This window comes from Cryptomeria japonica, chromosome 5 (genome assembly GCF_030272615.1).
Source record: "Cryptomeria japonica chromosome 5, Sugi_1.0, whole genome shotgun sequence".
Lineage (NCBI taxonomy): Eukaryota > Viridiplantae > Streptophyta > Pinopsida > Cupressales > Cupressaceae > Cryptomeria > Cryptomeria japonica.
This window is the reverse complement of record NC_081409.1, coordinates 803,933,996-803,954,900: the sequence shown is the minus strand read 5'-3', so window position 1 is coordinate 803,954,900 and position 20,905 is coordinate 803,933,996. Positions and strand designations below refer to the sequence as shown.

The 20,905-nt window shown below is 34.3% G+C and overlaps 3 non-coding genes across 3 annotated transcripts; 2 read left to right on the top strand and 1 right to left on the bottom strand.

The window, feature by feature from the left end:
- Positions 1–6,661: 6,661 nt before the first annotated feature.
- On the bottom strand, positions 6,662–6,733 carry TRNAG-UCC (transfer RNA glycine (anticodon UCC)). Its single transcript has one exon. It is a non-coding gene; the product is annotated as a tRNA-Gly (tRNA).
- Positions 6,734–6,923: 190 nt separating this feature from the next.
- TRNAV-CAC (transfer RNA valine (anticodon CAC)) lies at positions 6,924–6,997 on the top strand. Its single transcript has one exon. It is a non-coding gene; the product is annotated as a tRNA-Val (tRNA).
- A 120-nt stretch (positions 6,998–7,117) lies between these two features.
- Positions 7,118–7,189, top strand: TRNAM-CAU (transfer RNA methionine (anticodon CAU)). The gene has a single exon. It is a non-coding gene; the product is annotated as a tRNA-Met (tRNA).
- The last annotated feature ends 13,716 nt before the right edge of the window (positions 7,190–20,905 follow it).

Genomic DNA, 20,905 nt, shown 5'->3' with positions numbered 1-20,905 from the left:
TACTCCAAAAATATCAATTCTTCGTGTTACAAAAACTATTTACCTAACACACATCCTGGAAAGGTTAATATTGGTGTAGTAAGTACATATATTTTTTCTCTCATGGATACAATTTTATTTTTTAATGTTATTGATGGAGGGAAGAGACATATTAGGGCATTTTGTAATAGTATGGATTAGTTCATGGTGATTGATTTGATGCATTTTTTTATGAAATTCAAAACCATGGCGTAGGAATTTGTATTTTTTGAATTGGTTGGTAGTAACCATTTGGCTAACCAAGCCTTTAGCATTTGAGTTACTGTATGCGATAGAGAGTATTTTTTGGCTCAATATACACACACACACACACACACACACACACACACACACACACACACACACACACACACACACACATACAGATACATCTACATCTACATATACATACATTTATATTTATACATGTATATATACACACACATATATATTTATATTTATACATGTATATATATGTATATATGTATATGTATATGTATATATATATGTGTGTTATATACATACATACATACATACATACATACATATGTATGTATATATGTATATGTATGTATGTATGTATATAGACACACACACACACACACACATACATTTGGAACTACAACAATTTGCATTCTAGATAGAAAGATTATTTAATACCTTAGAATGCTTTGCAATGTGGGTTGCATGTTTAGTTGGTTGTTTTTGTTGTTTGTGAGAGTTGAAAAATACAACACCACAGGAGCCCAAAGATCTCTGCAAGTTGAATAACCTATTACAAGGAGAAGCGAGGAAGCAATTAACAGAAAACCAATACACAGAAAATATGCTCAAAAAGATGAGAGCACAATATTCACAAAATGTGTAATGTGATAATCCTTACAATACAATGAAAAAAGTTAACCTCTAATAGGTCAAGAAACTCTAAAAATAAAAACCTAGGTTTGCACATAATAATTAATAAAAGAATTAATTATTATGCACCTAAAGTTAGCTTAAGTGTAAAAGAGATAATGAGAACTTATATAATTAAACAAATATTATTTAATTAATCAAGTAAAGACCCAAATACTCTAACACCCCCTTAAGCTAGACTTAGGGAGAAGCTAAAACCTAGAACAACTACTGAAAGCAAGAAAGATGGGTCCCAACAACAAGGCTTGATTAGGTACCCAAATACAACCAAATCTCTATGAACTAGAGAAATAGAGAAAACCACGTGGGAAAAAAACTCTGCTCCAAACAGAGATGGAAAAAGAAAGAAGAAGGACTGAAAAAGCCTCCAAACAAGAATGTTCCAAAAAGATAGCAACAAGAGAAGATCAGAAGAATCACTGAAGCAGGAAGAACCTGCAAACACTGTCGAAGAATAATTGTTGATCTAAAGAACCTCCATTGAAATAGAACATGACTAGGTAGAGAAGATTGTGATCTATATGAGTGCCCTCAAATGACACTACTCGAATCAAAAGGCAAACAAAGGCAAACAACTGAACTCAAAGATACAGATGGTATGAGAAACCAAAGCCTTAAGAGCTGATCAATCGAACCACGGAAGCATTAGAACCAATAGGATAAACCTCCCCATAATGCTGAAAAAAGGAGAAGGACAGGTATACTGAAAAGAATGGCCAACAAGAACTGCACAATGAAGAATCAGGAACATCGAAGGCGCAAAGAAAGTACATAGTGTCATGGAAGGAACACTCACTTGACACACAAGATGAGGATAATATCATGGAAAGAACACTCACTGGATAAAGGTATATGGCAAACAAAAGGCAAACATCAACCCCCTCATGGCACTTTAAAAGTAGTGCATGTACAATAAGGCACAAGATGTGTAAGATCTCAAGTAAACAATGCATGATGGCACTTTATCTCAGTGCATTTGCATAAAAGAAACTACAATGATAATAAGACTGGAAATAGAAAGAAGAACCAAAACTGAGACATCCTACTCAGAGAAGAGATCCCAAGACCTGAAACAACCAAGATATCCACCAAAGTGCTGAAAAGAAAAAAACTGAATAAAATATTCCTAGAGCAGAATCTGGAAAGAAAACCCATATGGCTAGAAATTACACAGAACAAGCTTTCCAATGATATCATTTTTTTGAAAAACGGAGTTCGGATGCTCATTCTATGGCTCCCAGAGTGCAAAACAAAGACCCCACTTTGACTAGAAAAAAAATTAGTCAAATAGAAAAATTGGAAAAAAATTCCAACACCACGAGGTCCGACTCAGAACCAATTTTCTGATGCTTATTCGTTTTTGAAAAAATGACTCTGTTTGCCCAAGTTATGGCAAAAAAACCAACCCCCCCTAAAAGAGGCAAGAGGGAGGTGTAACGGGGGCAGGGCTGGGCAGAGGTGGCCTATGGGTAGCGCACCGGTGGTGCAGCGGTGGAGTTACGGTGGTCGAGCAGAGCTGCGGGGCTGCTGTGACGGAGAGAGCAGGGTGCTGGCGGGGAGACGGCGACGGCGAGGGACCAGCGGGCGGCGCAGGGCAGAGGCGGGGCTGGAGGGTGCCGACAGCGGCTGGGAAGGCAGGGTCAGCGGTGGGGCCTGCACGGACAGCTGCAGGCCTACGGAGCCATGGAGCCCCACGGTACCCTGCATACCGTGGGGTAAACCCCGAAAAACAATGGTTGTTGACTTTTTTTTTTAAAAGCTTTTCCTTTTGATTTTTTGAATATTTTTTTCCAAAAAAAATCATTCGGCCTGCATGCCATAAAAAGGCATTTTTTATTTTGAATTTTGAAATTTTTTTCTCGAAGTGCGTGCTAGGGTCGTACAACCTGGTACTGGAGAAAAAATACTCCCAGAGGCTCATGAGCCAAAAATGGTCAAATTTTATATGACCAGGGTTTTTGGGCCTTATGAGCACAATGGTGAGGTCCGTTTAGGCCCAAAGTGCTCAGAAAAAGGCCTATCCCTAGGTGCATAAAAAAACTTCTTGAAACCCCAGATTTGCTTCCAATGCAAAAATTCTCAAAACAAGAACAGATAGCTGCAAATTTGAAGCTTTGATACCATATGAGAGTTGAGAAATACAACACCACATGAGCCCAAAGATCTTTGCAATCTGAATAACTTGTTACAAGGAGAAGCAAGGAAGCAAATAGCAAAAAAACCAATACACAGAAAATATGCTCAAAAAGATGAGAGCACAATATTCACAAAATGTGTAATGTGATAATCCTTACAATACAATGAAAAAAATTAACCTCTAATAGGTCAAGAAACCCTAAAAAAGAAAACCTAGGTTTGCACATACTAATTAATAAAAGAATTAATTATTATGCACCTAAAGTTAGCTTAAGTGTAAAAGAGATAAAGGGAACTTAAATAATTAAACAAATATTATTTAATTAATCAAGTAAAGACCCAAATACTCTAACAGTTTGGATCTACAACAATTTGCATTCTAGATAGAAAGATTATTTAATACCTTAGAATGCTTTGCAATGTGGGTTGCATGTTTAGTTGGTTGTTTTTGTTGTTTTATATGTGTGATACCAGTTTTGGATTCTGGGTACAGTTGTAATTGTATTTCCTTTTTTGTAGGAATTTAGACGTTATTCATTTTGGGTTTATTGGGTTTTAGTGTGTGTCTCGCAAGAAATTCTTCATTGTGAAGATTTCTACATTGAGGCCAATAGTTAATGCAAGCAGACGTGTCTTGTAAAAGAGGATGAATCTTGAATTGGTATTGAAAACGGATGAATCTTGAATTGGTATTGAAAACTTTGTATTTATGTTTTTTATTTTTTATTATCTTTGTAACCATTTGGTTAACCAGGCCTTTAGCATTGGAAAATTCCCAAGGTAAAATTTTGTGAAGTAATCCAAGATGATTGATGCGATAAAATTTCTATATAAAATAAAACCATTGTGTGCGGATTTTGTTTGAAGTGGATGATCACACCCATTTAGTTCTAATGTTAGGGGATTTCTAAGGTTTTGTATCAATTCATGGTGATTGATCTGATGAGATTTTTTATAAAAAATAAAAATTATGGCATACTTATATTTGAATTTCAAATTTGGTGAATCTTGTGCTCATTTGGTCTGAAGGAAAGAGACAAATTAGGGATTTTTTAGGTTCCTTGGTAATCCATTGTTGTTGATCTGGTGATTTTTTTCTATTATAAGCTAAACTATGGCTTGTAGAAATTGGCAAATTTAATTTGATCCTAGTGAAGTGATTATTTTTTAATGTTTCTTTTCTTTTTTATTGAAGGGTGAGCATGGGCTTGGGGCCAAGAAATATTTTTCTTTGATTTTTTAATTTCAGCCGCCCCTTGCAAATTGGCCTTAGTTTTTAGACACCATCACTAAGGGGCACCTCTTATGGCACAACCAGCAAATTAGATATAGTATTTTTTATCTAAAGTGCCTTAAACACAAGAGTTCATCCCATCTAGAGCTTTGGATGGTTTTCATGTTAATACTAGTATGATGAGTATTTAATTTTTGGATGCACTTGCTTATTTGATATCATTGATGGAGATGGGATAGATTAGGACCCCCATTCATGTTTTCATCTTAATGTTGGTGTAATTAGTATAGATAGTTTGAATGCTATTTATTGATATGATGTTATTGATGAAGGTGAGACAGATTGTGACCTTTTCTAAGGTTTAGTGGTCCATGGTTATTCTAATACATATTTTATTCATGCAAAATAAAACTATGGTGTAAGAGTTTTCATTTTTGAATTGGACGGTTTGTTCCCATTTGGTTAGACAAGTTTTAACATTTTAATTGAATCCTTGTAGAATGCATGTTTTTATTTTGATCTAAATCTGATTCTTGATAGGTATTTCAATCAAAAACAAAAACATGGCATTGGGAAATTTGTATTTTGAATGGGTACTAATATATATTTGGTTATCCTTGTTTGTAATGTTATGTGTTTTTATGTTAATGCTAAAGGGGTGAGTATTTTCTTAGGTCTTCTATTGTTATTGAGGAGGTGGGAAAAGGGTTAAACCTTTTTTGGTTTTGTATTGATCTAGTTAGGATTTTCTTGTGTTGATCTAACCCTCTCCTCAATGCACCAAGCATGCTCGTTGTTATTTATTTTACTTTAGTTGATGGCACATTGTTATTTTATGATCCCCACTCTCATAATTCCAAACATTGAGGAAATAGATTGATTATTAATTTATTACTGCTAAATAAGCTCCAAATTATGGATAAACCACCACCCACCTCAAAAAGTGCATCCATTTCGATTGAGTAAACGTGGGGTCTTAGTCAGTGCACTCTCATTAACATCTTTGGCCATGCGTGGAAGATAATAGACATAGATATGTCCTTAAATAAGATTTGACAACGTATTAGATCTTGAAATATATGTAAAAACAATGCAGATGTCATATTTTATATATTACTAGATTCGTTGAGCATTTAATTGTTTAACAAAAAAATTCTACACATCTTAAATACTGTTGATCTTTCTGCAAAAACACATGAACGAGCTGTTTAACACCATGACTCTACATTTTATTCTAGCAAAATCCTAGTGGGAATCCCAAGGAGTCAAATGCAAAATAAAAAGCCGTAGGCAATGGTGCAAGGAGAGATTCCTCAAAACTTAATTTATTTTTCGACAGGGACATTGGGAGTCAAATGCAAAATAAAAAGTCGTAGGCAATGGTCCAAGGAGAGATTCCTCACAACTTAAATATTTTTCCATAGGGGAATTGTTCAATGCTGCATTTAGTTTTAGAACTTTAAGGTTGTCATTTTTTCTCATCGACATCGTTGACACAACAATACAATTTGTGCAAAATCTTTGGATAAGTCACTTGCCATGGTATCAATGAGTTTTTTTGGGAATTTGTAAGTGGTGTGATCATTTTCTGTTGTGTGCTTTGATAAAATTTACTTTCATCTAAAAAAAATTGAACATTTTCTTTTTAAATTTTATTTTAATTATTATTAAAAATGGTGAACTAATTTTGGTGGATGGAGTAGAAATCAATGACATTTTAGTGACGAATTGCATAACTATATTTGTAGGTGGGAGCATTAGCATCAACTACTATCAAATTGCACAACCCAAAAAATTAATCAAAATTATGAATTCTAGATTTTGAGCAAATTGAAAAATTATAAGAGATTATATTTTCTTTATAAAAATACCTCTAGAAAAGTAATTAATCTAATATTTTAAAATCTAGATTTTCCTATCGGTAATACACTTGCCCCTATTAATGAGACAGCGTTTATGAAGAGTGGACTTGGATGTTTTTTTTAACATCTCCTTTGTGCAAAGTGGGGTAGCCAAGTCATACGTGACACTTCTATTTTTTGAGCTCACAAATAATAGGTAAATACGATTTTATTATTATAGTATGTATATTATTTATTACAGGATAATTGTTTATTTTGCTGTCCAATTTGCAAACCAAATGTCTGACACGACGCGTTTGTCGGTAGGCAATCATCTCTTTTTGCCTTCCAATTTGCAAAATAAACAACTGACGCACGGTATTTTCAATAGGCAAGCTGCGAAGAATACATCACATCAGAGACGGTGCGTATTTTGCTGTCCAACTTGAAAAATAAATGACAGATTGAAGTTGCACAGAATTTTCGTGAGCAAACTGCGAAGAACTAATAAAAAAAGTGCGTCTGCCGGGAGTCGAACCCGGGTCTATTGATTGGAAGGCAATTATCCTAATCGTTGGACTACAAACGCAGACGTAATATGCCAAGTAATTTTGAAAGTTTCATCATATTTCTTCCAATACTGTGCCTGGATTATTTACAAATCGTTTTACGAATATCACTCTCTCTTGATCATTACTCATCTTTCTAAATACACAGAGTTCGAATTCCGTTCCCTGTTTTAAGATAATTAACAAAATATCTGATAAATTGTTCAAAACGTCTGGGTGGTGTAGTTGGTTATCACGTTAGTCTCACACACTAAAGGTCCCCAGTTCGAACCTGGGCTCAGACATTGTTTGGTATTTGGTTTTACCGTCTTTCTGGCTTATTCATTTAATTAAGTAGATAATCTTATTTTCTACGTTTACGAAACTTTTGGCTTTATTTAAATCAATTTAAATTGCTTTCAACGATCAGAGTGGCGCAGCGGAAGCGTGGTGGGCCCATAACCCACAGGTCCCAGGATCGAAACCTGGCTCTGATAGCTTGTAGCATGTATCAGCTGAGTCTTCCAACCGCTCGTTTTTTTAATTCACTGTTATTTTGTAGGCCTTGCGCATGTCTACTCTCTTGGGACTTGTACATTGACAGTATGTTTGATAATAATAATTATTGGGAATTGGGCGATAGACTACGGTCTGAGCAGGGGCAGGAAACAGATATTTTTACTGGTAGTACTTTTTAATAAATAAAGAAAACATTATTCAACGGTTTCATTTTGTGCACTGCACAGGTTACGCTGAGGCTTGTTTTCGAAGGGCAAGATGAGGCCTGTAACTTCAGTTGTCTTTGTTTTCTCCGTGTTTTCACTTTTAATAAACTAATCATCGAGTGGTTGTCATCTCAATTTTATTTCTCGCATTTAAATTGAAATAGATAACAGGGCTCACCATTGTTGTTCCATCAGAAGGGGTGGTGGAGCAGTTGGCTAGCGCATAGGTTGAGAGTTCGAGCCTCTCTCACCCCATCTTCCTTTTACTGATTTTCACTCCCATAAATGCACACTATAACAATTTAAATTAAAATGGATAACATGGCTCACCAATCTTGATCACAGGGGGCCGTGGCGCAGTTGGCTAGCGCGTAGGTCTCACAGCTAAAATTGAGTGATCTTGACGTCGAGAGTTTGAGCCTCTCTCACCCCATATACCTTTTGCTGATTTTGACTCCCATAAATGCACAATAGCAATGAATATCATGAGAATATTGTGTATCTAATAATTTACAATATTTTTCTTTTATTTAAAACTATTGATGTTTTTCACAATTTTTAAATAATTTTTTTTTTTTCAATATTTTTTAATGTTCTTATAAAATCACGTTCTGATTACAAGGCATAGAGCATTGCTATGATGATCCTTCATCAGAATACATTGCTTACAAGGCATAGAGCATTGCTATGATGATCCTCCATCAGAATACATTGCTTTACCAAAGTTATCTTCTAGAAGGGTCAATAAATAAGGTCGACCTCATGTCTTAGACATGGTAACTATCAAGACTAGTTAAAAGATACCAAGTATACCATTTTCAATTGTGCATATGTAGCATCTTTATATATGCACTCTTTAGATTATATAACACATGACATCTAAAACTCATTATGATTATCATCTAAAGAAGTCTAATTTTTCTTTAAACTTTTCAAGCATTGACTTTGTTGCATGTTTGATCCTTAGGCTCAAATTGATCTAATGCGAACCTAAATTTAAGGATTTCAAAGTTGAAGTAACACTTGTTACATGTTTATTTAATTTTTGAATAATGGGTGCATGCACTAACACTTTATGCCATAGTTTTCAAATAATGTGTATGCATTATAATAGTTATTCCTAGTGAGAGTTTTGAGGCTATCTATGCTATTATGATTTTCCTATCTGCCTCGACTCCTCACCCCGTTTTCTTTGTGCAATCAACTTTGTGTTGCATTTTTTTCTTTGTCAAGGTTTCAGAAGTTTCCATCCTTGCATTTTTCCCCTATTAATCTCGAAAACTCTCCTTGGAGCTTTGTAATTTGCCTATGTATAATTATTTTGTCAAGATTTAGGTCATTGGTGTTTCCCCTAGTACTTTCATACCATTCCTTGGCAAGCAATATAAAGTTCTTCCCTATCCCCTAAGCTTGAAATTATTTTATCTATTGAAACATGCATTGTTTCTGAGAATCATAGGAACCTCCAAATGGTTATTGGTTCTAGATAAACCTATGACCTTCGATAGGATCCAAAGGTGAAAAGAGATAAAGATGGAAAAGTGAATTTAAGGAAAAATAAGGTTTTATCTAGAGCTTCCCATGGTTTCAGACCTCCAACATGTTCTTGATTCCACATATGCTTTGAAAACAAAACTAAGTAAAGAAGGGTCTTAATATCCATTGGTTTAACCAATGTGCTCGAAGGGAGTTTCTAAGATGCAGGAGAAGGAGATTGCATTGAGGACACAAAATGTTGGTATTGTTTCATAATATTTTTCAAACAACTTGAGTGCCAAACATGATGGCATTGGAAGTATTATATCTTGCCCTAGGGCAGTGTTCTCTACTTTGCAAGTCCATTTACAGAGTAGTGAGATTCCTTGGCACTGAGCATGAAATAAACATTGCAAATATATGTTTCATATATTGTGAGTTGATCCTCACCATGGTTTTTCCCTCCTTGGGTGTTCCATGTAAAAATCTTGGTGTTTCTGTGTTGTCGATGTTGTGCTTCATTTATGTTTTAATCGATGTACGCTGATTCATTCTCCCCCCACCCTCTCTCAGCATCAAGTGTGTTAAATAGTTTTCACTTTATTAACTTATTTTCCCGAATATTAAACAAATACAATACAATAAATCCCAATGTTCCAATACAACATAAAGTGGCCCCAAGAATGTGTTCTCCTAGTGATGCATGTCCATCTAGGCTCCCCTAGGTACACCACACACATAATAAATAAATAATACATTATAAAAATTATGCAAGGTGTACAACACCTATTTTCCAAAATTCATTGTCAATTCAAAGTCACCTAGATCTACATAAAGATCACTATCATTATACTTTCTAGACAAATACCGTTGTCGTATATTCCAATCTCTAGCATGCTATTGACTTTTCTTTGTTCACGACTAATTCAACTCAACATACAACTATAATCGATCTAATATGAACCTAAATTTAAGGATTTCAAAATTGAAGTAACACTTGTTACAACTTTATTAATTTTTGAATAATGTGTACATCCACTTATATTTTATGCCATATTTTTCAAATAATCTGCATACATTATAATAGTTATTGGTAGCGAAGTGTAATCTTGTTTACAAAGATTTTGTCGGTGCATCTTTTTGGTGTGTCTCATTTTCTCCCAAATGGGTTGGGTCTTCCTACTTTATTGTACACATTTTCATTTTGTATATTTCCCCATTCTTATGTTAGTCAAATACCCAAGTTGAAATATCAAAGTTTGGTTAAGTATTAATGTTGTCAAAGTTTCAAGGTTATGTATTCCATTATGATTTTCCTATCAACCTTGACTTTTCACCTTGTTTCCTTTGTAATCATCTTTGCATTTTTTTGTTGTTTGGGTTTTGACAATTTCCATCCTTGCATGTCTTCCCTATTGATCTCAAAAACTCTCCTTGGAGCTTTGTAATTTTCCAATGTATCAATTATTTTGTCAAGATTTAGTTCATTGGTGTTTCCCCTACTTTAATACCATTCATTGGCATGCAGTACAAAGTTCTTCCCCGTCTCCTAAGCTTGAAATTATTTTAAGAATAATTCTTTTATCTGTTAAAACTTTTATTGGTTTTGGTAACTATACAAACCTCTAAAGAGTTCTTGGTTCTAAATGAACATTTAACTCTTGAAAATGGACAAGGAGCCAAAGGTGAAAAGAGATAAAGCTAGAAAAGCTAATTAAAATAAAAGGAAAAGAAAAAATAAGGTTTCATAGCTTCCATGGTTCTTAGAACCATGGGAACTTCCAATGTGTTCCTAGTTCCTGCCTATGCTTTGAAAACAAAAGAAAACAAAAAAGGGTTGCAATAACCCTTGGTTTCACCAATATGCTCGAAGGGAGTTTCTAAGTTGCAAAAGAAGAAGATTACATAATTTAGGAGGGGAAATGTTGATATCATTTATGAATATTTTTCAAACAACTTGAGTGAAAAATGTGATGGCATTGAGGTCATTAATTTTCCTAGCTACTTGTGACTATTCATCCACCAATCCCCCTTCCTTTTCTAAGCATCATTAATAGTAGATGAAACATCTACAAGTGGGTACATGGGTTTTTATACTCCATAGATATAACTAGGACATAAATGGGAATATTCATGATGAGGAGGGAAAATGTAATTATAAATCTGGAAGATTTTTCAAACAACTTGAGTGCTAAATGTGGTGGTGTTGAGGCCATTGATTTTCTTATATGTAGCCAAGACTATTCATTAATCAACCCACTTCTCCTTTTTATGAGTGTCATTAAGACCAAAATTGGCATCTACAATTCACTACGGGTTTCTATACTTCACATGTATAGTTAGAAAATGATGGGGAATGCTCTCAAGCATGTAAATGATTGTGAACTTTGAAAACAAGGCATGCCAATCACTTGCAACTATAAGAAGTCATAGATTTCCAATGCTCCAATGCAAGTCTACATGTTTTGTATTTCAAGTGGCCTACATAAGATTATATACAAATTTAATTTATTTTTTTGAGGAACATGATATCATAGTGTAGACACCTATTTCTGTCCACCCAAATGAATTTTATATTTGTTCAATTATCATTCATCCAACTATTAATTAAATTCACATTTAATTAATCCTTTCCCCTTTTTCAACTATTAATTAAATAAATATTTAACTAATTTGAATCCCAACACCCTTCTACTATTAATTAAATAAATTATTCAATTTATTTGATTTAATTCACCTAGCCAAATTCAGACCATTAATTAAATAAATCGTATTTATTTAATTAAATCCCCCTTTCACATTTAATTAAATTAGCATTTAATTAAATCCCCCCCACACATTTAAATAAATGAATATTTACTTAAAATACCCATCCAATGCAAGTTGCACATTTAATTGAAATAAATGAATTTTATTTTAATTAAAATCCTATTTATCCTCACCCACTTGCATTCTCCTACAATGCCTACTTGCTCACTAACCTTTCTTCTAATTTCTTCTAATCCCTTCTAAATTAGCCTAAGCCTCTTTTAAGTGTTTGCACATTCCTAGCTAATGGATTAGTGAATAGTCACTTCTCAAAAATATGTAAGGCTCTTACAAAGCATTAAAGGCCTTCTCCCTTCAACAAGTTATCCCACATGGGTCCTTGACCGGACTAACCCACCTTTGACCCTTGGTTAGAGACTTTTGCTCTAACTCAACCATCCATTTAACCCTCATGTCTCTTCAAGCATTTAATGCTCTGACTAAGGTAACCCTTTAACCCTTGCATATTAATTTATCCTTTGGATAAAAGCTTTATCCATTAACCTAATCCTAACCAAACCACCTAGGGTAACCATCATGTCTCTTCAAACATTTAATGCCTCTTCTCTCTCCTCTCAAGCCTTCTCATGATGCCACTTGTCACCATGAAATTGGTGGAAGTTGCAAACATGGATTGAGGATTAAGCTCTCTTCATGCAATCCTAGCCCTTGCTAAGATAAATCCATCCTAGCCCTCCATCTCCCTATTTCCTCTATAAATGGGACTCATTTTATCATTATCAAGGCTACATAAATTATGCTCTCATTATCAAGGCTACATAAATTGTACTCTCATTATCAAGCCATACTGTTCTCTCTCATTAGTGCATGTTAAAGACATTTTAGATCACATCATTATCATATAATGTTAGTTTCATACATATTAGTTGCATAAGCATATAGAACATTTTATCATACCACTCACCCTTTAAGTTGTACTTCTAAGAGTCAATTCCTCAATGATCTGAGAGCAAAACCATGACTTGAGGAATCATTGGAGATAGAGGATAGTGGAACGTCTCAGAAGGATGGTTTACTTAATTTGTTTTGTCAATTAATCTTTTTATATATAATGTTTTATTGGCCTGTCACTAACATTTTGATTATTTTACAATCACATTTTTGTGCACACATTTTTGGCACCCACCGTGGGGCCTATGCCCAATATTTTTAACAATTTGTGAACAGGTTCAATTGTAGGTTTTTGATAGAGTACCAGAATAGTGTATTGATCTCAAATAGTAGTGCTTTCAGTGTGCCTTTTAGTGCATTTGACTTCTAGAACAATGCATTGGAGGACCAGAGGAACACATTGGAGGTCCAGAGTAGCACATATAAAAAAACCTTCAATGCATTCTTCTTCTTCTCTATCTTTCTTTCTTTAGCACATAGAATTCATCAAAGCACATAGGGGGCATATAGTACTTAGTGCATAGAGGGTTTTTATTAACACATTGGTTGCAAACTTTAGCATTTTTGGTTTTCTAGCACATTTATTCTCTGTTTTAGCACATTTGTCAGAGACTAAAAGAAAAATTTTGTAACACAAAAGAAAATTTAAGGCTTGTAAGCCCACCATATTGGACTAATCTTTTAAGTGTTTTTTCAAGTTCTAACTTTTCTTGCAAGTATAATGGAGTTAGATTAGGTTTTACTTTACTTTTGGGGTTTTCATTTCTTGTCACAAAGGTTTAAAGAGAACTCCAAATCTTTAACTCTTGCAAAGTTAAAAAGAACTTCACACTTCTTTTTAGTGCTAAAAAGAATCTCATTTTGTTTTTTGTGCTATGAAAATAACCTAACTTTCTTTTCTGGCAAAGGGTAAAAAGATCAACAAAAGAACCTTTATTTTTGCAAGTAACCCACATTTCCTTTGGTGCAATGTAAAAATTACAAGTTAGACCTCATTTTTCTTGTTACAAAGGGTAAAAAGGACAAAAAAACACTTCATTTTGCAAGGTAAAAAGAACAAGTCACCTTTATCAAATTTCAAAGTTCTTATTTTTACAAGATTTTCCAAAGTTTTCAAAGGTTCAAATATTGCAATTATTGGATAAAAAGAACACTCATTATTTCTATCTTGGTTAAAAAGAACACCATGTTTGTTGGAGCAACATCTCCAAGTAGTAATTATATCACATTGGAAAAATGGAATAAAAAAAGCACTATATCTGCTTTGTCTTGCGATAGGCCTATGCTCTCCTCTTAACTGGGTGACCAAAATGCTAGATACACTATCAATTTTTACAATTAGGATAAATCCATTAGTAGGTCTGCCCTCTCGAGAAGCCCATAAGGTTGGTGAGAGGGGAACAACCTAAATGGGGAACAACTAACACCAAGTATTCCAACCCACTATAATCAAATGTGGATGGTGATGAAAATCACATCCAACGGTAGTGTGCATTGATAGCCTTCCCCCAATATATTTGAGATACATAAAGCCTTTCTAAAGGCTAGGAAGCCTCTTGAGGGAGTTTATGATTGACGCATTAAATGAAACCCTTATCACGAACTTTAAAAGTAGAAGCAAAGCTGAGTCAATTATCCAAACATTTGTAATATCTTAATGCAAGGGTGGGGAAGAATCCACCCCCAAGAAACTCACCATACATCTCACAAGAAAATGATCTAATTAAGAAGCAATTCTTTTTTGTTGAACTTTTGGAAAAAGATTAAAAAATAGGCACACCCTCGGGTGTGACAAGACTATTTGTGCTGAAGGAGTATCAAGATGTGAGTTGTAATATTATTAATGACCCTTCAGAATAAAAGAGTCTGATTGATGTGCTTTCTTTGTTCAAACCGGTGAAAACAAATGAGATTTGAAAAGATCCTTGAACATACACTCATTATTTAGATTATAGAGTGAAACAAGTTGAAACTACTATCTTATTGATTAATGTTGTATTTTTAGTAATTTTCAGAAGATCATCCATTAAACACTTAAAATTTTCAATCCAAAACACAAAATTTTAAGTCACAAAGAAGTTTAGCACATTAGAGCAAAATACTAGCACATCAGAGAAAAAAAATTAGCACATCAAATTAAAACAACAATGCATATAATGTCAACAATAGTGCATCAGATAAACAAAATTTACAAACTTTCAACTATCCAAAATTAACACCAGTTTAAAGCATCCATAGGACAATTTAACACATATAGAGGACACCATAGTGCATTGGAGGTCAAGATTAGCGCATTCATTGCCTATTTTAGCACATCAGGTTGTCATCACTGAAGACAAAGAGAAAATTTGAAACTTTTTTCAAAAAACTAGAAACATTTCCAGATACCCTTTTCAGAGTTGATCTCGTCTAGCATTAGAAAACATTAGTTTAAACAAGACAAAATCAGGTTATTACAAGTGCAAAATTTCAATTGAACTTAAATCAAACAACTTGAGTACAATTATCATTTTGATTTTTAGTAGAGTTTCATCATTAGGATATATCATCCTTTATCGCGAGATAAGGCTAAAAATTGGATTAACAGAGTCTATAAATAGGAAGGATCTTTCCTATTTGACTTAGGTCTCTTATATTGGCACTCACAACAAGGATCAAAAGTTTATAACAATCTCCATCACTTGTATGATCATCCACCATCAATTGAAGAAGAGGAAACTTAGCCAAAAAGAAATTGTGAATAAGAGAAGTTTTCTTTACATAAACTGCAAACTCTTATTAAAACATCATACATTTCTACATCTTTTTCGCAATTATCTACACGTTCATGGAAATGAGCTTAACAAAGAATCTTTAAAAACTCATTCCTTTCAATAAAGATCAACCTTATCTCAATCTCTCAATAGAAGTTGTCAAATCTCACTGTCATACCTACCTCAACAAGAAATCACTTATTGAGTCACCCACCATCAATTCATTATTAAATCATCCCTTTCAAACTATCACAATTAGATCACTCGTATGCCCATACTAACTAGAGCTCAGAAACAAAAACTCAAAGGAAAGGGAATGAAACCACAAACAATCATCACATAAAGAGAGGAAAACCCTTTTGCCAGAAATTATGTCACTGACATGAAGGAGATAACTAACGATCTAATTCAAGAGGCTCAACAAAACTCCAAATTCCAAAAATTAATGGAAAAGCTTATAGAAACTAACCTAGAAAAATAATTTCTGATGTTGGCAGGTCAAGGTGCTAAACTACCTGCTGATTTTGATATAAGCACACTATGGGAAAATCCCAAGCAAGTAGAAGTTGAGGCAAGAACCAATAATGACAATCCATTAAATACTTTAACTCAACAAATCTAGGCTCTTCAACAACAAATACAAGACATGTAAAGGGGAACAACAAGGAGATATACCTATCTGTTTAATCAAAACTTAAACATGATACCATTTCCACGAAATTGTGAGATTCTAAGATACGATAAATATAATGGCAAAACTGACCCACAAGATCATGTGAGGGAATTTGGCACCAGGAGTTTAGAATTTGCACACAATGAGACCTATTTTATGAGGCTATTTCCAAGAAGTTTGGGTGGACAAACCATTGAATGGTTCTCAAAACTTGCACCATGTATTAGGACATTCGATGAGCTAGTAGACAAGTTTGTATCTCAATACTCATACAATATTCAACATGAAGTAACCATTCTTGACTTATGCAACACCAAATAGAAAAAATGGTGAAACATTCCTTGCCTTCTTACAAAGATTGTGATGATTGTTTGCTAGATATCCATGTCCTATACCTGCGAGAGAGAAGATGGATATTTTCATTGATACACTAAATAGTAAAGTGAGCTATAGGCTCCAATTATAATGTCCACCAAGTTTTCAAAAATTGATTGAAAATGATCTCAAGAATGAGGAAGCTTTGGTTAAAAGAGGAGTGCTAAAATTCTCTAAAGAAAGCACAAAATTTTCCAATAATTACAAAAACAATAACACCAATAACAATGACAAATCCAAATCCTGGAGAAGAAACAAAAATATTGTCAATGATGGTGTGCTCGATGCACATAACATCAAAACAAAGCATCCAGTCTTGAAATTATCAGATACTACACCCTCAAACAATCCGGATACCACTAGATATAAACCAACACTTGCACCGTATCGAATAATATTCACACCTTTGGGATAGTCAGTTGAATCAACATTCAAAGAACTCCTTGTTAATAAATTCATAACATTGCTAGATACCTGAGACTTCGAACCAAAAGTCAAGCCAACATGGTGGAATGATGCATATTATTGTGAGTTTCATAGAAGCAAAGGTCATATAACTAATGATTGCCAAAGATTAAAATATTTAGTTCAAGTCTTGCTCGATAAAGGTGATATAACTGTGGAAGGACACAAAATAAATGATGATCATGGATCATTCAAAGATCCTCTTCCTAATTATGAAAAGGGAGAACCATCTTCTTCAAATGACAAAGGGAAGAAAGTGAATTACATCTATGATAATGTTATCAATCACATTTCTACATTTGACAATCAGATCAATGTCATCAAAATCAAGCATAAACAAGAATACAAACCAATAAATGTAACCACACAAGCACAGTCTAAGTTTGTATTGAAAGGAAACACATCGAAAACACTTGCTATCCCTTCAAATCAATACAACTTAGTAGATCAATTTAAAAAGGCACCAACACAAATATCTATACTAGAACTCCTTAAAATCTCACCTGCGCATAAGGATATTCTAGAAAGAGCTCTAGCAAATACCATAGTACCAAACAATTTGGATATTGATTGATTCCAAGCCATGGTGAGGTATTTAACCGCACCTCACAATCTATCATTTTCAGAAAACCATGACATCTCCTTGAGTCATCTACATAACACTCCCCTCCATATTGAAGTTTTAATCCATAAACATCAGGTCAAACATGTATTAATAGATGGAGGAGTTGGTTTAAATTCTTGTACTTTAAATATTATCCATGCATTGGGTTTCTCAAAAAATGTCATAAACCATAAGAAAAAGATAACCATCAAAGCTTAAGATGATGAAGAGAGATCCTACAAAGGATTAGTGGTATTTCCCAATCAAGTGGGACCAATTTAAAAAGATACAATTTTCCAAGTCTTGGACATGGATTTGAGCTATAATGTACTCTTGGGTCAACCTTGGATTCATGAAATGCAAGCAGTACCATCTACATACCTCAAATATATGAAATTCCCCTACAATGGACAAGAGATCTCAATCTCAATAGATTCTAATCCCTTCCAGTACTGTAGTAACCTCAAGGGAGTTTAAGATGTCTTTGATAGACTTGTAAAGCACTAAGACGGGGGGGGGGGGCGTGTGAATCGGTGACAACAAAAACAATACCATTTCAAACACCGACCAATAAAGACAGTTAATAGTTTACTTAATACTATGCATGCAATCCAAAATGATATTAAAGAATGCACAACAAGTAAAACATCCACCATAACACCAATGTTCATACGTGGAAAACCCAACTGAGAAAAACCACAGTGAGATGGGACTCACAAGTTAACTATCTGCAGTAATAGGTAATTGACCGGTTAAGGTCTAAAACAGTACTCTACTAGGAGCAAATCCTGTTAAAGATCCCAAATCCCTGTTAGGAGCTATACCCTGTTAAAGGTAGTAGCTTGTTAGGAGTAACCTCAGTAGAGGATTTCAAACCCAAACTACTGGATCACTTGGTTAGAAGATTTGTACAATGAAGCTTGTAAGAGCTTATTCGATTAGGGGGTTTGAGTGTTGTAGTGATTAAAAAAAATAGTTGGTGTGATCTAGAAGTAGCACAACTTGCTTGAATATATCCTCTTTTGCTCACTCAAAACTGCATCAGTGGCATACTCTGCAACGCCTTCAGTAAATCGCACCAACTTAACACTTCTATCCCACATCATAAAAATAGTTCATTACAATGTCATTATATAGATTTTAGATTTCATGTTGGCTTAGGAACTTCATCACAATTTCCTAGGTGCAGTGTATTTGGACAATCTAACATAACACATCATAGATTGCCACCAAATCTGTCAATTAGGGATAACTCATCATGACCATTGATAACTCATCACACAATCAGTGAAACTGGTTGGAATGCCATTATCGGTTAAGAGTTAACCTCTTCCAACTCATAGACTGATTATCCTCCAATTTCCTCTTTGATGATCTCCACAGTATCTCCAAGCTGGTGTCATGCCATTCCTACATATACCGGTTGTCTACATATACCGGTTAAACACGTTCAAAACTGATTGGACTTCTCTATGCATATACTACCGATTTTGCAATACAAAGGCTTAGGAGTAGTACCGGTTTGTCATAACTAAGATGACTATGATAATGTAAACATATGTGTGTGTATACATGTTCCATCAATGACAACACATGAATTAATCCATTGCAATCATCATCAAGACAACAATCTCCCCCTTTGGCATCGATGGCAACACTTAGAAAATTTTACAACTTTACAACTAAGTGTGCGTACAAAAAATTGTACAAACATATTTCTACTCCCCCTTAACAATACATACAAAATTTTCACAACACATACATATTTATACTCCCCCTTTGACAACAATACCAAATTGAAAAGTAAAATACATATATATTATATCAAAATTAGCATCAAAAACTACATATACAAAAATAGAGGAGTTTTTTCAAGGAGTGTTCACTGCAATTTTCAAGAAAATGTCACTAAAAATGATCTTCATCTGAGTAAAATCATCATCCCAAGTTTCCAATAATGTTTTAGTGATCTTGATGGTTGTTATAACTTGTGCAGCGAATTCTTCCATTGCATCCACTATGCTCATCTCTGGAGTCGCCAAAACCGCTTCTCTATCCTTGTATGCCCGTTGTAAGATGTCCACTTTAGGTCTGAACTGGTTCTTGAGCTCTTTCAAGGATCAAAGTCTCTTAGCTTGTTCACAATCATAAATATCTAATCGATGTTGCAAATCATCAATTGATTTGCCAAATGCTAAGGCTAAATCCTGTAAAGGTATGTAAGCAGTACATATCCTTTCCAGTTCTTGTTCTGTCTCTTCTCGCCTTTTCTTTAGATCATGATAGAAAAATGAAACATTAGATGTATAGGCTAGTATCCTTCCTCCAATTTAAATAGCAGTCTTCAAAAAATCTTTATTCAGTAATAAAGAAATATTCCTTGTATCGATATCTTTCATTATTTGCTCTCCTCCCTTTTTTCTGTAATTCTTCTCAGTTAAAGTAAGAGAAGCTTCTTCAGGAGACTTCAGTTGGTCAGAAGCATCAACAACCAACTGGCTAAGCTTGGCGATAGGGGTTGTCAAATTTCCAGTGTCAGTCTCTAGTAGGAGACTTGACAGAATCTCAACAATAGTTTGAATTGTTTCGGCTTCTTTCCTTTGCTCTTTCAAGCTTTTCTTTTAAGATCTAGATTGCATCACTGTAGAAATCTCCATGAGTTTAGATACACTCATATTATCTACATCTATAGGCCCTTTGATGCCTACTGTACTGAGAGGGGAGGGGTGAATCAGTACTCCAAAACCTTTCTTGAATAATAACCTTATTGTTATGCATAAACAGAATAGTGTAGTAACATAAAATAAAGTTAAAACAAATAGATAACAATCATACATGATTCACTCCTTAACACATATATTTTGGTTACATAGAAACTCTTGGTTAGAGAGAAAAACTGCAATGAAGATGGCACCCACAACTTCACTACTACAATAATAAAGAATGCTCAGTTAGAGCTACATTTAGCTATTTCTGATAGCTTACCCTATTAGGAGTAACAAGATCTGTTAGATCTACCTTGCTAAAGGATTTTACAAAATTTATTCTAAATGTTGCACCTGGTTAGAGGCTTTACAATTTATAGACTTGGTTAGAGTCTTTTACCCTGTTAAAGGTTTCTCTTTCAACTTCACAATATTACAATAAAATCATTACAAACATCTGCAACTTTACATCTGAAATCTTATAGTAGATTCTACGTGCTCAGGATAAGATTACCATGCTTATAGCATACCTCAGTAACCCATATAGTAACTCGGTAAACCCTTTTGTTTACTCTATTCTTCGACTGTTCTCTGAAAACCTTCTCGGTGAGCTCTTTGTCTCTGTAACAGTCTTCCTTCATGCATACATACACTTCAATAATGTTCTATATATAGATCTCTTAAAACGGTGATCCAATTCATTGCTTCGATCTTACA